The sequence below is a fragment of the Poecilia latipinna genome, unplaced genomic scaffold (assembly GCF_001443285.1).
Source record: "Poecilia latipinna isolate Pla-1442-1.1 unplaced genomic scaffold, P_latipinna-1.0 Scaffold49, whole genome shotgun sequence".
In the NCBI taxonomy this organism is placed as follows: domain Eukaryota; kingdom Metazoa; phylum Chordata; class Actinopteri; order Cyprinodontiformes; family Poeciliidae; genus Poecilia; species Poecilia latipinna.
The window spans coordinates 656,620-662,619 of NW_015112665.1; the positions used below are offsets into that span (position 1 = coordinate 656,620).

The 6,000-nt window shown below is 38.7% G+C and overlaps 2 long non-coding RNA genes across 2 annotated transcripts in view; one reads left to right on the forward strand and one right to left on the reverse strand.

Moving 5' to 3' along the window:
* The window catches only part of LOC106958775 (uncharacterized), a 25,346-nt gene extending 23,219 nt beyond the window's left edge, over positions 1 to 2,127 (forward strand). The window contains exon 4 of the long non-coding RNA XR_001427219.1: positions 2,046 to 2,127. This is a non-coding gene — a long non-coding RNA (uncharacterized LOC106958775). The remainder of the gene's footprint in view (positions 1 to 2,045) is intronic.
* Positions 1 to 5,689, reverse strand: part of LOC106958772 (uncharacterized) — a 14,000-nt gene extending 8,311 nt beyond the window's left edge. The window contains exons 1-2 of the long non-coding RNA XR_001427214.1: positions 5,416 to 5,689; positions 2,108 to 2,346 (exon numbers count right to left, since the gene is read on the reverse strand). This is a non-coding gene — a long non-coding RNA (uncharacterized LOC106958772). The remainder of the gene's footprint in view (positions 1 to 2,107; positions 2,347 to 5,415) is intronic.
* Between the last annotated feature and the right edge of the window lie 311 nt (positions 5,690 to 6,000).

Genomic DNA, 6,000 nt, shown 5'->3' on the forward strand with positions numbered 1-6,000 from the left:
CTAAGAGCTTCAAATTGGGAGGAATTGAGCTCAAAATGTGCCTGAAGGGTCACGTAATTAATACCGAGTTTGTTTCTTTTTCACGCGGTTTTAATGGCACCTTTGAGTTTCTTCGGTTTTTTGTTATTTAGATGTCCTTTTGTTGTATTTTTTTGATTCCACAAAATCACCTGCAAAAAAAAGAAGGAAAAAAAAAAGGCTTCCAGTGGAGTGGAGATGCTCCAAACGAGGCAAAGTGCTGCTAATTGCCTTTTCGCGGTGGTCTTTGTTTTGTCTCCACCTCTGCCTCTGCAGGACGCGCTCTCTGAAACCCAACAAGAGCTGCAGTCTCATTATGTGCTTTTATGAAGGCTGCCATAAAAGAAGCCAAACCCTGATGAGTATGGATTAATATTCATGTGAGGGTGGGGAGGGGGATGAACGTGTAAACACTCGGCCTTTATGTGCAGGAGCCTGAAACATGCATGAATCTGCAGCAGTTTGCTGCTAAATGCAGAACGATATCACAGCAAGTTACCTGTGTGAGGTTTTATAAAGGCCACGGCTTCAAAAACAAACGCTCCCCCCAGAGGAAGAATCGTCTCTAACATCATGGGGAATAGAGGCACACACCCTCCCCTCCCACACCTGTTGCTGGAAAGAGTTACACTCAGTCAGTGGAACAAGCTCCTCCTTTTTCACCGATCCATCCAGGTTTGACTAATGTATATTTTACTATTTTTATGTCTGCCTCTCTTTAAGGTTATCCTGATGCAAAATAAATCACTGAAGTTGCTGTTTATGTGTTTTGATAAATATAATCGTAATTTTAAAGTTATTTTAGCTGATGAAATACTGAAATCCAGATGGTAGTTTCTTAGTTTTTGTTAAAGTATTTAAAAGGAAAGACCAACCAGCAGCCTATAAACACCAATATTAAAGTTAGAAAATACTGAAATAGTTATATTTTAAATTGAACCTAAGCATCATTAGCAGTTAGCAGGGCATTAAACTGGTAAATAATTGTTTATTACATACCCAAGACGAGGGCTGCCCACTTCCTACTGACTGGACATGACAATAAACTGTAGAACTTATGACGACGTTTTTGTTCCTGAGCATTCATGCCATCCCTAAACGGAAAAATGCCCTGGGCAGAGAGCCGTATCAAAGCTATTATAGCTCTCTGTCAGTTTATAAAAAGTAGAATCACAGAAATTGTTCATATTTTTCTCAATAAACATGTTGATGGATGTTTACCTTTCTGCTTAACTCTGTTTATCAGAATAAAAATAATTTTAAATTACACATTTAAATTAAAATTGTGATTTTCAGTGTTTCATTCTTGTGGCACCAGTGGGAATAATTGCTGCTTTCGTTTTCTGAGTTAAAGAAATTAGATTTTTGCCATCGTAGTTTTACAGCAGCAGGACAGGCCCATTTCCACGTTGCATTTCAAAAGTATTTCAAATACGAAATCAATTTCACTCTGAGGAATTTCACTCTGAGGAAAAAAAAAAGATATAAGATGGAAAATTGTTCAAAGTAAAAAATATCTAGTACTGAATCTCTTCAACTATATAAAATATAAAAACTGTATTAAACTGTAAAAAAATATACATGCCATGTTTTCTGGGACTTTTCTGGAAACATATGGGATTGAAATATTTGTATTTATTTTTGAATGAGACGATTAATCTGAAAAGAATAATCCCTGATTAGACTCAGAAATGAGGATTTGTAAAGTGTGTGTTTTAAAGCATTCCTGAAAAATACTTGACACCAAAAATGTTTTAATATTTCTGTGAATGTGACTCTTACTTTTGTGATTTTTGTAATGTTTTCTCTCAATTTGCCATAATAAAATGTGTTCTGATTACCTTCTCATTTTAGTGACTCTGTTTTTAACATATTTTTCAAGAACAGCAGATCTGTGAGGTTTGAAATCACTCATGAGTGTTTAGTTTGAATTTAACCTTTTATAAAAAAAGAAATGAGCACACAGATGCTAGCCCATAGTGTGAGTTTGCTCTTTTTAATCCCAGTTATTGTCTTTTCGCCCACAGCGCACACAGATGCGTCCCTCCCCTCTCGGTAAAATCGGCGCTTATGTAACGCAGCATCATACCTTCACATCATTGGTTAGCAGCAGCTGCCGTCCACCTCCAGCCCGATCCGCTGCTCTCTGGGCTCAATTTCCACGCCGTTTTCCTTCTTCCTGTGCAGGCGTGTAATGGGATTCTTGTTACTTTCGGTTATCTAGCTTTATGAAGAATGTACGTCACTCATACAGCTAGATAACCAAAGATAACAGACAACCCCTCAGGCCTGCAGCAACGAATGCGCGACAGAAACCTCTGGATGCTCCTGGAAGGACAAACGGCCACAGAAAGCAGAAGACATCAGAACTAATTCACCAAAACAAAGCAAAGCTAATTTACTCTGGAATATGTGCCAACCAGCAGGCAGAGGTGTAAATTAAGATAGTAATAGTCTCACGTTATATATGTGGAGGTTTAACACAGACGACTGATCACATGGTGATAAACGCATCCCTGTGAAATTGCTTTAACAAATAAAAAAAAAGCATCTCTAAAGATTCACAAGGCGAAGCTGCTGGGAAAATGCATCCTCTAAGCAATTAAATGTCATGCAAATGAAATTTGAATTTTATTGCAATTCAAAGCAAAACCATACAGTAAAAATCTGATTTAAAAAAAAAACAGCAACATTTTAATGAGGAAGTAGATAAAGCAGCAACACAAAATTTAATAAATGTTCTAATTCTACAGGAAGTGTAAATCTGTACTTATAATAATGGAAAAATAATAAACATTACACACTATTGTGCATAACTTCCTGATGTACTAGTTTACACTAATTCTAAGAAATTGGAATTAAAAAACTAAAGTGTTTCAAACATGTTAAGGTAATTTTTGGAAGTAAAGAAAATGTTAATTTTTGTACTATGTGATGCATTTGAGAAAAAAATTATATTACAATTATTGCTGGAAGAAATTAGAAAAATAAACTTTATTTCAATGTGTGAGAGGGAATTAGTATTTTATTACAGCTTTTAGTAAACAGACTTTTATTTATTTTTTAATTAGCTTTCTTTTGGGTTTAAGTGGAGATGAGAAGCCTAATTAACACTCTACATTATCACAGAGATAATTATTCTTTCTTTACAGTGTGGTGGAAACAGGCCACTGATCCCATTCAACCCCACAGGCTGAGCAGATTAATGCCAACAGAAAACATTAAATACATATGTATTTATGAAGGGGGAACATGGTTTATTTTGCAGCTGCTTCCCTTTAATCAGTGTTTGGGTTTTTGCCAGAAACAGCCATTGCTGCAGATCATTTCTCTGCGTCACGTCTCCAGGCCATGACGCACTCTGAAGGTTTTTATTCACTCAGACAATTTCTCTCTCTTTTTTTGTAGAACTCCAGGAACGTTTTTCATTAATTTTATGGGTTTTTTTATTATTATTTTCATAAATGTTTTTAACTACATGCTCTCTGACGTACTTATTTATTTGGCGTTGTATATTTTTAGATTTGACAAAAAAAGCGACGTAGTTTGTCTAGTGTGTTTTTAATAAACCTTTTTGTCTTCATCAATTCTTACCTTATTTTTAACTTTATTTAAATAACTTGTATATACATTCATTTGTTTCTTTTGATTCTACATAACAGACCTGTAACGCGGAATAGTAATAAAGTGTTTTCCATGTCTTTTATTTGAATAATTGTAAAGTTTTTAGCTTTTATGGCAGCGATAGAAACGATCCCGACCGGATTTAGCGAACATTTCCAGACTGAAGTTCTTTCACCTCCTCATTTCTGAAAAGTTTGCGCCACAATGCAGCGGGATTGTGGAAATGTCTGTCAATCATATATTCACCTGGAGATTTGAAGGGTGTCTCGATCTTCAGCTCTACAAAAAACAACAATAATTAATAAAAATAATTAAACAAATATGGTGCGCCGGAAAATAAAGTTGCACACGGCTTCATCCACGTGAATTTCTGGGTTTTGGCGGAAATATCCTGGGATGATGGGAACTCTGTGGTAAAAGCTGCAGGTTGTATCGCTCTGCAGCTTCCGTGACTCTGCAGATGCTGCTGCTGCTGCTGCTGCAGACTCAAAGCGACGGGCCCCTTCTCCATCTCAAACATGCTGTGCGTCTCAGCGCATGGCTCAGCTGCCAAAATCTGGATTCTTTGCCCATCTTTGGACTTCAAGGGAAATTTCACGGTAGAAAATCGCATATTTATGCATGGAATAATCGAGTTCAATCTCTGGTTTTCTTGATTTGCGTAAAGATTTTGTGATGAAGCAAAAATACACAATAACAAAGAAAAATAACCTAAAATTATCTCAAAACTGATGGGAAATAAGCAAGGCTTCACTTTAAAATGATTATTTCCAAAAACTGTAACATTTTAAGTTAATATTTATATACAAAAGATAAAAGTACAGCAGAAGTAGGCTTGAACTTCCAGAGAGATTAAACAGGCCTTACGTAAGAGCCCTAGCTCCATAATCTCAGCCTGCAGGAAGTCCTGCTGCTGCTGGACGCACAAACCAAAATCATGCCTTAAATTTCTTCGCCTGTTCGTAATGTAGGCTAACTCTTAGTATGCAGAGTAGGCCGGATGCATTAGCAAAATGTTGTGAAAGGTCGCAGCAGCAAACAGGACAAACTATGCAGCACGAGGGTCATAACTCCTGGAAAAACCCCGCTGTGAAGTTGAGATGCACAATAAAAACTGTCACATGTGTCTCTTTACACAGTATATGGTGCATCATGGACTTATGTAACACTCGAAATAGTAATGAGAGAGCATATGGCAGATCCTGAGACAGTTTTGCATGGATACATTCAGGTTCATAAGATTTGAATCTGCGAAAACAACAGCATCTAAAGTAAATAACCGGATGTCTTTCATGTGGCTTTCTAAAAATTTGCTAAACGCGGCGCAAATAAGGATATTTGCATCCTGTGGTGCAATTTATTGCGGTTATCATTTAAAAACTGTGTTGTGTTGAAGCTGCAGATCTCCAAACAAACGTGTTTGCAGCCACAAGTGAAGCTGCACGTCTCTTGCTGCTGACATCACATGATGTTCGGAGTCTTTATCTCAGATGCTGCTGCTGCTGCTGCTGCGCACCATGCATGCATCTCTAACTCATCTCAACACAAACCCGCCTCCCTGGAAACAAATCCGGATCAAATTTATTCTATAAATCTTCACCTGATCCACATCCGGAGCCAAAGATAATAAACGATACACATATTTTTATTTAGCTCAGCTCGGAACACTTAAAGGGCAGCTGCAGCTTATATTTTGTTTGTTTGTTTGTTTTTATATCCAGACGAGATCAGAGTGTTGATAAATTATGTTTTTAAAGAGGAAGCAGGTCTTACTCTTTCCTCCTCGGGGGCTCCAGGGCGGGCTTTTAGGGGGTCCTCCTTGTAAGCGGCGGTCCCTCCGGGTGTGCTGCATGCTGGGAGCCAAATGAACGCGTTCATGAGCTTTGTGGCGACGACGCATCGTGACGTCCCAGCCGGCGCAGTCCATTTATGCTCCTGACGGGTCCATCCTCCGCGTCCACAGCTCCGGTCCTCCCCGCTGCTAACGCGGGGCTTGGAGCCGCCCTCACGCCCCGGACAGCTACATCTCCACCAGCGATGTCTCCCAAAGTGACTCAACGTCTCGTTTGTCCAAATTCATATAGCTGCGTCCAGAGGAAGACCACACCCCCATGTGGGTCGGTGAGGTAACACTGTTCCCACCCTCTTAGCTTTTTTTTTTCTTTTTTAATTTATGCAAAACGAAAGATCCCATTATAATACGAACCGTAAGCCTGGCACCGCTGCTCACGCCCCCCAACAGACGCATGCAGAAGTGCATCAACCATGCATGCCTCTGACTCTAAAGGTCAAATATCCTCATTTTTTCCATTTCCATATAGTCCAGCCTTCCAACTCCCAGTAGTTAAATTAATTTCC